The sequence below is a fragment of the Quercus lobata genome, chromosome 6 (assembly GCF_001633185.2).
Source record: "Quercus lobata isolate SW786 chromosome 6, ValleyOak3.0 Primary Assembly, whole genome shotgun sequence".
NCBI lineage: Eukaryota > Viridiplantae > Streptophyta > Magnoliopsida > Fagales > Fagaceae > Quercus > Quercus lobata.
The window spans coordinates 2,835,043-2,847,441 of NC_044909.1; the positions used below are offsets into that span (position 1 = coordinate 2,835,043).

General features: G+C 39.2%; 1 long non-coding RNA gene across 1 annotated transcript; it reads right to left on the reverse strand.

Annotated features, from left to right (window-relative positions):
• Window positions 1-281: 281 nt before the first annotated feature.
• On the reverse strand, window positions 282-2,518 carry LOC115993835. The gene is made up of 2 exons (XR_004093088.1): window positions 556-2,518; window positions 282-473 (listed from the first exon to the last, which is right to left on the reverse strand). It is a non-coding gene; the product is annotated as an uncharacterized LOC115993835 (long non-coding RNA).
• Between the last annotated feature and the right edge of the window lie 9,881 nt (window positions 2,519-12,399).

A 12,399-nucleotide genomic window follows, 5' to 3' on the forward strand; every position in this document is an offset into this window, starting at 1 on the left:
TTATGGGTTGTAAGAGATTTATTAGATAATTAATTTATTTGGAGTTCTATTATATTTTGCAGTTTAGTAACTTTAATTGAGAGCTGCTAGACCAATGAGTTAGTCATGTACCTATATTTGTGTGTTAGGGATTTGGTGACAACACCCCCTTCTTGTTTAAATCAAGATAGATAGTGAAATCCTGGGGAAGTTGGACCTGAGCCCAAGGATGCCAATTCATCTAAAGGTGAACTGTTGTAAGCACTTGCAGCAAATGTGAGCACAATAAAATTAGGAAAAAAAAAAAAGGGGTTGAGCTTATCACTTCAATAATAATGTTGTTAATGAAGTGCCTCAATTCTTGAATAGACAATCTCTTCTTGGTCTTTGCTATTTTGGTTAGTTATGGACCATCTAGCAACCTGCAGAAGGGCATTCTCAAGAGGACCCTTCACTTTTAAAGTTTGAAAGCCAGAATAACCATAGGTCATAAACTGCAAAAACAGGTTCAGTAGTCAGTAGGGAGATTGCCAAGTAGAAAGAATTTCAAAAAGAGTTGAACTCAACAAGCCTTACCCTTCACACAGGCACCAACTCTCACAACCTCCGGAGCTCTTGAAGGTGCAATGGAAGTACTGCAAAATTTGGTGGAAAAGTGGCATATGGAACTCCACCCCATTCCTATCAATGTCTTCAAAGTAGGGAAGGTACGACAAGAGCACAATATCCCCTTGCTCGAAATAAGTGCACTCCCCAACATGAAAAGCATTAAGGCTTTTACACATTGAGTCACTCCCAATGTTGAAGTTGGTTGTGAGTAATGGGTATAGAACCAGGTTAGCTGTGCCCCATCACCTTTCGCCGAGGGTGGCAGATTTCCAAGTGCTTACTTAATGGCTTTCTTGTTGACTCCAATGTCATAGCCCATCCTCAGGCACAGCCCACCAATCATGATATTTTTAAATGACAGTCAATACTTCAATCATAAGGATCACTTCACCCAAATGCTGGAAGTACAAGGTGTTCCTTTGTGTCCCAAAAATGCCCAAGAGTGCTCAAGATCATAAGGGATTTATACTTCTGCATAGTTGGATGCCCATCATCCTTCAAAATTGAATCCAAGAAATGACTAGAGTCCACTTCTTGTATCTTCCATTCAATGGTGGGTTGATTTTGGCCCACCAACATAAGAGTTTAAAACAAGAGCCCAGAATACAACAGGAGTACCAAGGTAAAACATCATCCCAGCAAGGTTGTAAATCTCAAGCAAACGCCTCTCGTGCATGATATATGTTCATGGTTTACAAAGTTTAACATGTTTGATGCACATGTATATCTTGAGAAGGCTGAAAACAACATATGTGCTCACAATAACATGGTCACATACAAGGCATTGATTCACCATTGCATGAATCATGTCTCAAGCGGTAAGTCAAACAAACATGTCATCATTCATTTTCACTCAGCTAAAAAACACCTTCAATGCCAAGCTTAAAACAAACCACAACTGTAAGCAAACAAATTAACACTCCAAATAACTAAAAAGCCACTTCATTGAGGCATTTCCACAAATACTTACGTAAAATGAAAATCACAAGTTCCAAGATGCACTAATATCGCACATGTCAAGTCCATTGGGTCCAAATCATTCCAAAAGGCACAATACAAGTCTCATACTCATTCAAACACAAGCGTTGAACAAGGTCACAAATGATATCCAAAAGGCATCCTTGGCATAGCCATAGCCATTGCTTGCTTAGCCCATTGGTGTCACTTATGCCATTATCAATTCAAATTTCCCACCCCACACAAAATTTTCATTCAACCTCCAATTCAACTTTCCCAGACCACACCAAGCATTTTTCAAGTAACAACGATAATCTAATTCACAATAGAACCAGAAGTTGCACTCATTGACTCCTTTCAACAAACACATTGTGTGCAAAGAATCCACGCACAAGAATTGAAGACCATTTCCATCACCAAAGCTTGCCAATCATTACAACTAATTCAAAATCCAACACATCAAGAACTAATCATAACAACAGCCAAGAAAGGAAGAAAATTGCAATTAAAATTTTGAACTAATCACAACAACAGCCAATAAATGAAAATATCAGGAAAAATACATAAATTCGAAGAGAGCTGAAAGAATAGTAGAATACTACTTTAATCTAATAACCCAGGCCAATACCCTGCCCACCAAACAAAAGAAAGAAGCCCAAAAATTCATTTCAAGAATTGGACTTATTATGGACCCAATGGTTCTTCCAAAACTCCAAAAAATTTCAAAGTCAAAGAAAAGAAAGCCCAAAAGCAAACAAAATGCTGAACATGCCCATTAATACAAAATGATCTCTAAATTGAATTTAACAAATTCAAGAATTAAGTCTTCAAGAGTGAATTTCCAAACTCAATTTTGATTTTTTGCAAAATTCATTACGAGTCCAATTGTCGAAAAATTAGAGGCCGTTTGGTATTTGAGTTTAAAAACTGAAAATTGTTGTTTAAAAACTTCTGTGGAAATACGTGTGGATGAAAAAGTGTGTGAAAATGCATAAAATGTTGTTTAAAAATTGAAAATTGTTGTTTAGAAACACTCACCAAACACCCCCTTATCATTCAATTTCTTTGAACTTTCTCCTTTGATAGTAAAGGTTTTCATCTACTCTATATTGTTCACGCTTTCTCAATTCTATTAGAAATTCTCATTTTGATACTAAAGAGGTTTCTAAATTCCTTTGCATCCCATAATTTGTTTTGAGTGATGTGGAAACTTGGAAACTAGAAGATGATTCTAGAGAAAACTAGGAGAACACACAAAAAGAAAGAGAATTTCGTTATATTGAAAAAAAAGAGAAAATGAATAAGTGTATCTACAATGTACAAGCTTTGCGTTTATATACCAAAAACAGAGCAACTGATTTCCCTTCAAATACGGAACCAATAACCTTCTGACATCTGTTCATACTTCTAACTGTACACTTAGTCTCACGTGACACTCATATGCACCACTTAGGGGGTGTTTGGTTTGTGTTTTTAAATAACTATTTTCAGTTTTTAAACAACATTTCACGCATTTCAACATACTTTTTCACCCACACGTATTTTCACAAATATTTTCAAACAACAATTTTCAGTTTTTAAACACATATACCAAATGGGCTCTTAACTTCTCAAAACTACAAGCAATCTATTTAATTGTTTAACCCAAAACGCTGTCGTTCTGCTACAGGTCTTCTTTCTGTTGTTATCGTTTAAGCTCTTCTTATTCTTCAGCTTCACAGACTTCAAACCTCCCTTCTGTGATTCTTTAGATTTGCTTAGACCTGATTCATTCTTGACAATCTACTTCTCAACTCTTTTCTTAACAAGTGATTTACTAATCTCTACTCATGAATCACATCGTCTTATTTTTTTTTTTTTTTTCAATATTAGTGCTCACTCTCTTTTATATGTTCCACTAACGAGGGACATATGTTGTCACCTCCTATTTATGAGCAGAAGTGGTGGAGGCAAAATGACCATTTCATGTGTTTTGGAAATTTTCAAGTGATTTCGAGGAGACAATGACAAAATGTTTATTCCTCTTATGTTCATGTTAATAGTAGATTTATCATAAATTTAAAACAAGAAATCTTTCATAAATGTGAAAGAAATGACAACCTTGTTACGGTAATAACTAATATCTAATAAGTACTCAAAAATCATATCACATTAGCTCATAATTTTTTTATAGTTAAAATTAAGGTTTCGATTGAGATTATAGAAAGGAATAATTTTCACTCATCAAAGAATAATCTTACAAGTTTCACTCCCAAAAAAAAAAAAAAAAAAAAAAAAAAAAAAACCTTACTAACTTACTTGGCTAATTATTAGGGGTTTTCGGAGCACGGCATCATAGTGCTATCTTCTATTATATTCATGGCAGAGTTCACACCTAATTTTCCAACTCACCATCACTTTGCAGAATATTCAGGCAGTCACAGAGCACCTACTCATAAACCTTCACCGAACCCACGAAATTGAGAGCCAAAAACACTCATTTCATCATCCAAAACACCACTCTTTCCTAAAATCACTCACCTAAATTCATCCCTTTTGTCCTTTTCACTCAATTAATACAAATTCCAGTTGTTTTAGCATATCATCTATTCTCAGCAGTAAAGCATTTCAGCACATCCAATAATAACAATAGCACAACTATTCCATGGAAGTCATTGGGAGAGTACGTGGACCTGAAGATTATAGGAGCATTATGGTGATGGTTTTCGTGATTGTGAGGCTTGGACAATCAAGTCATCGACGTAGAAAAATCTACCACTCAAACTCATGCAAAATGAGAGTGCATGCATTTAAGTAACCTTTAAACTTAGATAGTTTGTGCTGTTTTCCTCATTCCAAAAATGATTTGTTTGGATTTAGATTTGTTCGATTGATTTATGCTGGTTAGAAATATGATGATTGTATTGTTTATTGTATTTTTCTAGAATAAACTGTACATGAGATGTTTTTATATAGGAATAAGAGACATGCGCATAGTACAAGAAACCTAAAGTGTACCTAAAACCTAATGGACCTACGCACATTAAAAATGTTTTTAGGATGTTAATGAATTCATTTTTCACGTGATATGAAAATATCATGACATCAATGTAGGATGATTTTTACTGCTCTTATCACTATGATTTCTAGTGCATTGGATTAGGATTTGATGTGGTTAATTCTCATAGATTTTGTGTGTTTAGGATACAAGTTAAATGTTGATTCACTTAAGATTGAAATTAATCACTCGAAATCATGTCATTCATGCATTGCATCAGATATTTCCACCATGTTAACTTAGTTTGGCATCGCATAAAAATAACAAAAAAGAAAATATGGTTTTCTTTCTTATATATCATCAACATGTCATATAAATTAGGTTCCTATATTTGAGAATTTACGTGAATGATAAAAGATTGACTAAAAGAATTGAAAACTTAATATGAAAATCCGACTGTTTAGGGCTATTTGTGAAATGATCTCATGAATCATGTAGGAATCTAATCTAGATTTTGAATTTCAACTTAATTTTAATTATTTTCATTTCTTCTTTTTTTAATGACATATAATGTAATTACAAATGAATTTCTAAATTTAATAATAACTAATAACACATAATAAATATTATAAATGGTTTATAAAATAATTTCTTAGAAGATATTCCAAATTGCACAACACATTGCACAGAGTAGAGGAATGCATAAAACAGAATGAAACATAACGATTTTAGTCCTTAAAAGTAGGGAAAAGCATAAATTTACACACACTCACACAACTTGGCACGTGCTAATTTAATGACTATATACGTTAACACTATACGAGATGTTGCTTGTGAAATCTACTACTTGTAGTTTAGTGTTTTATTCCTTCTTCTTTTGTAGCTTCTTGTTCTGCTGAGTCTTCTTCCTCTGATCAACATCAGTCACACCAACTTTGTTACTTTGATGAGGGTATTTCTCGACAGTCTTGAAGTGTCCTGTGGCCTTGATCTCGCGGTTAGTGTTACCCGTAGTGGTTGAGTGGTGCCTGCCGATGTTGTTGATTCTTTTGGTGCTGCTGTTGATTCTGTTGGTGCTGCTGATTCTGTTGACGTGACTGCTGATTCATTTTTTCACTGGTAGGAGTAGCTCACGTGTAACACAGGTGTAATAAAATTTGGGATTATTTTTTTTTTTGAGAAAACCTTCCCAGCAATAGAAGGGGAGGACTATGAATTTATAATTTCTGCAGAGTATTCTGCATAAGAGCTTACAAGAACTTCTTCTATCCAAGTACAAAAAGGAGAAGAGAAATTACAAGCTTCCCTAGCAAGTCTATGGGCTACTTTGTTTCCCAATCTACGAGTATGGCAGAAGACCAAGGACCTAAAGCGGGAAGAAAGGGCCTTAATATCAGCAATTATATGCCCAAAGGGAGCTGCCGAGTAGTCATCAGAATTCATAGCTTGGATTGCAATTTCAGAATCGCCCTCAAGGATGACCTGATCAAATCCGAGTTCTAAGGCGAAGATCAGAGCCCTTCTTGCTGCCAACACTTCCACTATCTCCACAGAAGTGGGTAGAGGAATAACTTGTGTTAGAGCAGCCATTACTAGACCACAGTTGTTTCGGATGATGGTACCAAGGCTAGCTTCATCACGGCCCTGGAAAATAGCCCCATCAAAGTTTGCTTTGACCCAATCCGAAGGTGGAGGCAACCACTTGGGGATGCTGTGGGCAGGGGGAGACTTATGAGGAGCTGTGTTTGCTTGTTGGAATTCTTGAAGGGCATCCCTAGCCATAGAGTTTACCAATTTCAGATCCGCCACAACTTCGCCTAATCTCAGTTTATTACGCCTGAACCAGATTTGATAAGATATCATTGCAAAAAGATCAGAGGGGTGTGACTTCTCCAAGCACAAGTGAAAGACCTCCCGGAAGGAAATGCATCCACTAGCTTCATTTCTCAGCACGCTAAAATGCACGGACCAAACACCAGTCAGCTTAGGACAAGACCAGAGGGCATGCAAAGATGACTCAGGAGCTAAACTGCAAGCCTGACAAGCTGGGTCTGTGAGGACTTTCCTTTTAACCAGGTTAGCCCGGGTTGGTAAGGCATTTGAAATGGCGCGCCACAACAGAGTCTTTATTCTGTTTGGGGTGTTTAGTTTCCAAAGACCCTTCCACGAGCGCTTTGGCATGGACCCCAGGGAAGCTACAGCATTAGAGATTTGATCCTCGCTCATTAAAAGTTTGTAACCCCCTTTCACCGAATACAACCCATCTAAATTGCTATACCAGCAAAGTTTGTCAACTACTTCAATGAGGCTCAGAGGGATTGCTTTGATCAGTCTAGCTTCATGTACCAGGAAATTGTTGTCAATTGCCTCCTCTATCCAGCCCTTTCGTTCTTTGTCGATCAGAATAGAAACCTTAGCATCTTCGCCGAAGAAAGTAGGAGCAGATTGTATTCTTGGATATTGAGGGTCAGGAAGCCAATTGTCACCGTATATTAGGATGTTTTCGCCATTTCCCACACGCCATTGGGTCCCTTTTTTTATAAGCTCTCGACTTTTAAGGATACTCTTCCAAGCAAAAGAACCCCTGCCTTCCTTTGCATCGAAAATAGAGCCTCGTGGGAAAAACTTCGATTTGAAAAACTTGTGGAAGAGAGTGGACTTATCCTCCAAAAGACGCCACACTTGCTTTGCCAACATTACTTCGTTAAATTTCTGAAGATCCTTAAAACCTAAGCCACCCATGTCTTTTGGAAAGCAGAGAGTGTTCCATTTAGACCAATGAATCTTCCTTTGGTTTCCATGATGACCCCACCAGAATTTGCGGATTAACTGTTCTATGTCGTTGCATAGGGTGATGGGGAGTTTAAAGCAACTCATGGCAAAGGTAGGGATAGCCTGAATCACCGCCTTCAGCAATACTTCTCGACCCGCTTGGGAGAGGAGCTGTTCTTTCCACCCCTGAAGTTTGGCCCACACCCGCTCCTTGATAAACCTTAGACTTGCTTTCTTGTTTCTGCCCACTAGGGTAGGGAGACCGAGGTATTTCTCATATTGCTTGACCTCTTGTGCTCCCATTAATCTTGTGATTTGATCAATGGTTTCAGCTGGGGTAGATTTGCTAAAAAAGAGAGAAGTCTTCGATTTATTTAACTGCTGTCCAGAGGCTCTTTCATAGCTGTCCAAAATGTTTTGGATCTTGAGGCATTCAGTAGTAGAGGATCTACAGAAAAGAATGCTGTCGTCGGCAAAAAAGAGGTGAGTTAGCCGAGGACCCTTCTTACAAATGGACGCCCCCCTGATTTGGCCCGATTCTGCTGAGTGGCGGAGAAGGCTATGGAGCCCTTCAGTGCAGAAAAGGAAGAGGAAAGGGGAAAGCGGGTCTCCCTGTCTGATGCCTCTAGTAGGGTGGACAATTTGAGAGGGTTCACCGTTAATAAGTATCGAGTAGCTAACTGTTGAAATACATTCCATCATTAAGGCCACCCACCTGTCAGCGAAACCCATTCCCTTCATAATTAACTCCAGATACTTCCATTCAACCCGGTCGTACGTTTTGCTCATATCTAATTTCAAGGCCATGAAACCCGACTTGCCCGACTGGTGATGCTTCATGTAGTGCAGAGTTTCGAAAGCCATCAAGATGTTGTCTGTGATAACCCTACCTGCTTGAAAGGCACTTTGGTTTTCTGAAATAATTTCAGGCAGTAAACACTTAAGTCTATTGGCCAGCACCTTGGATACCAACTTATAAATCACACTGCATAAACTTATAGGACGGAATTCCGAAATTCTTTCTGGGGAATTTGCTTTTGGAATTAATGCAATATGAGTAAGGTTTATTTCTTTTGGGATCTTACAGTTTTTCAAACAATCTAACACAGCAGAACAGACATCATCACTTACAATATTCCAAAAAGATTGAAAAAAGAGAGGGGGCATACCGTCGGGTCCTGGGGCTGAAATGGCTTTCATCTGGTTTACTGCTATTTCCACTTTTTCCCTGTTGAAGTCCCTTAGAAGCTTTGCATTCATTTCTTCAGTTACTGAGGGTTGAATTTTATCCAGGACGTCCACAAAATCAGATGGAGAGGAGGTGGAAAATAGAGCTTGGTAATACTCAACTGCGATTACTTTAATTTGAGTCACATCCGTACACCAAATATTCTGGGCATTTTTCAAACCCAAAATCCTATTCCTCCGGTATCTCTGGGAAGCCTTACTGTGGAAGTAAGCAGTATTCCTGTAACCACAATTCAGGAAAAGCGCGCGAGAACGCTGTTGCCACATCAAATTTTCTGTATCCAGAATGTTGTTTACTTCCTTCTGGAGAGACTTTACAACTAGAAAATCACCCCCCTTAGCCGCGGCCAATTCAGCTTTTGCAAGGAGTTTTTTCTTCTCCTCAAGCCTCTTCTTGACACTACCAAAAGAGTTTTTGCTCCAATCCGAGAGCTTCGAGCCACAAACTTTAACCTTCCCAGCCACCTCAGGCATTGTAATCCCCACAATAGGAGGACCCCAGGCACTCTTGACTGTGGCACTACAACCTCTATCCTTAAGCCACATTTGTTCAAATTTAAAGGGACGATTTGGATTAGGGGTGATACCTTCAGGCTTCACAAGGATGGCTTGGTGGTCCGACGAGTTGGAGTGGAGGTGCTGAACTTTGGTACCCGGGTTTTTGGCGAGCCATTGTGAGTTTGCTACTGCTCTGTCCAGGCGCTCAAGCACATAGCCACCATGACGACGCCCTTTCCAAGTGAATTTTTTCCCCACAAAACCCAAATCCTTCAAACCGAGCTCATCCAAGACATCACGAAAAGCTTTCATTTGCGGCTCACTTCTAGGACCCAAATCGCATTTCTCATATGACCAGAGGATTTCATTGAAATCCCCTACGCAAACCCACGGCACAGAGGAGCTTGCACGGAGATGGCACAGGAGAGCCCAAGTGTCACTTTTTCTAGTTGGGTCAGCAAAGCCGTATATGCAAGTGAGACGGAACTTACTTTCCTGAGCTTCGCCAACCATGCCGTCGATGTGGTTCGGCGATGAAGTTGAAATTGCAATCTTTAGAGAGTTTTTCCAAAACAAAGCGAGGCAACCTAGATGATTGACTTGCAGAGTGACCCAGTAATGATCGAAACACAACTCTGAACATAAACTGATTAGCCTAGCTTCTCCCACCCACGTCTCGGCTAGGAAGAGGGCGGAGGGATCTTGTGCCCGAATAAAACACTCGAGCTCGCGAACAGTGCGCCGGTTCCTAAGCCCACGCACGTTCCAAAAAAGGAGACTCATCTTGCTCGGTGGGGCTGCCTACCAGCCACCGCCGTTTGGGGAGGAGATGAAAGAATATCATCATTTGAGGTTGCTCTGCGTTTCTGAGGGGTTGAGTCTGCTGAGATTGGTAAAGGTTCTCTTTTGCCCAACGAGTTCTCTAGCAGCTCGTCATTAGATAAGAAGTTGGGCCGTTGAATTCGGGTCCATTTCCTTTCACTAACCGAGTCTAAGCCTGCATGGGCCTGGGAGCTATTTGAGATATCAATAAGTGGGCTTGCCTTATTAGTTTCCACGGGTTTGTTTGATGGGGGTGCCGCTTTTGAGATGTTTGGCCCATTTGGTTGGGATATGATTTGATCCGGATGGGAGTCCTTTAGACTTTGCTGCTCAGGAGCCATCCCGTCAAGATATTGAATATCTTTGTCAATCTCGTCAATTAATTGATCAAACGAGGTAGCTTGGGTAGGCTTCAGTGGGGGACCAAAGAGGGAGGCTCCGAAAAGACTGAAATGGGAGCTGTCACCTTTGTAGAGTTGTCGGGGGCCGGGTTCAAATTTTGGACTTGATTTTTTGGCGGTAAGTTTTGGGTGTCATTACACGCCTTCGCATTTAGCGGATTCTGGGCGTGGGGTGTAGTTCCGGCGTGGCTCTGGCCGTATTTTCCGGCTTTCTTTTGGGCATAAAAGCCCGAGACAGAGAGGAAGCCTTTCTTAGAAGCAGTGAAGGGAGCTGCTCTTAACCAAGGGCCAAAATGTTGGTATTCTTTGCTAAGTGAACCCTCACTTTCTATCCACTTTTCACAATCCTTATCAGGGTGTGTGAGGCAACCGCACCAATAACAAACATTTGGTAGGCGTTCATATCTAAAAGAGACCTAATGAGCTTCGTTGTTGTCCAAAGTGATAAGACGACCATGGCACAGGGGTAGGGAAATGTTTAAAGCTACTCGAACACGGATGAAGCTACCACCATCCCATTCATTTGGATTCTCTATTTGCATAACAGTTCCAATGGGCTCGCAAATCTGCTCAGCCACTCCTCTGTTTCTGAAGCGTAATGGAATGTCATGTATTTGTATCCAAAAAGCCACTGTGGTTAAGTTCGAGCTTTCCATCGCTGTCTCATTATCATATTTTGAAACCACCATGAGATGTTTATCAAAGCTCCACGGCTCTACTGCTATGATTCTATCAACATCTTCTTTGAAATCAAAGGAAAAAAGTACCAGATGGTCTCCAATGTATTTCATTCTGAAACCTGTTTTTGTCCTCCACAAGGGGTTGAATGTATTTGCTATGGCGTCCAGGTTGATCGGGCGCTTTGTTAGGAATCGAGCCACCAAGGAAAATTCTGTAGTGGCTTGATCGGATTTCAGCGCTAGTCCTGAACCTTCTTTTTCGGATAGAGATAGGGATTTCCACCGGATTGACAAATCGTCCATTTTAAGAGTAAGGAGGGGAAGAGATGGGGGGGGGGGGGGTAGAGTGTTTCCCTAAAAACCCAGAAGAATAAACCAACTAGCCTGAGAATAACAGTGTTATTCCCAGGGACAAAACTCCTCGGAGAAGGAACTACAATGCTACGAGACAGTAAGAAGTTTCAGGGAGAAACCCCACTGAAAAGAGCAACCAAAATAGTCCATACTAGTATTCTCACGATATTGGCTATCTCTAAAATTTGGGATTAAATAAGGTATTATATTTACTTTCTATAAAATGCTGACGTGGAGATCCATTATTGGTATCCAGACAGAACATGCGCTCCTATTATATAAACTCCAATCCAAAGTCCAAACTACATCTCACAAAACAAAAACAAAGCTCTGTTTCAGTGACACTCATGGTTTCAAGCAAGGTTGTCAAAATCGGGATCCTACGTAGGATCGTGGGAGGTAGGTAGGATCGTGGATCGTAAGATCTTACCTATTTTCAGATTTTAAGCAAAAAACCTATTGATAGTGACTTTGTATGTTATATAATCACTTAAAATATGAATCCATCCATTAAAAAAAATTGCATCATAAAATGCAATTTGCACGTACTATATCGTTCTTATGTCATTCTAACAAAACAAAATATATTTAATTTTTGACATAATGTATCTAAAAAATTCAGTACATGTTTAAGTAGCAACTAAGTACCAAAATATTATCTACACATATGGAAAATGTTTTCCAAACTCTAAGTTCCAAATCCAAAATAAGTTAGGCTAGTTAGCATATAAAAACTAGTTAATTACAAATTTACAATATGTAATCCGAAAGAGAATTCTCAATCTAAGGTAAACTAGCTAATTACAAATATGAAATCCAAAAGAGAATTCCCATTCTAAGGTTCTTTTAATCTAATCACTGTCATTGTCATATCCCATTTCATCATCTAAATATTTTAGATTTTGTTTTTGAAAATGTTAAACTTAAGTACTATAGGTTTTTTTTGAGATTCTATGTTGACATAAGGGTAAATTTGGGACTTCAATTCATTATTGGGCTTTTGATAACCCGTTGGGCTTGTGGGTTTAGGTGGATTATCTTACCCAAATGAATCCCACTTAAAAAAAAAAAAAAAAATTCAATCCAAATGGTAGGATCGGTA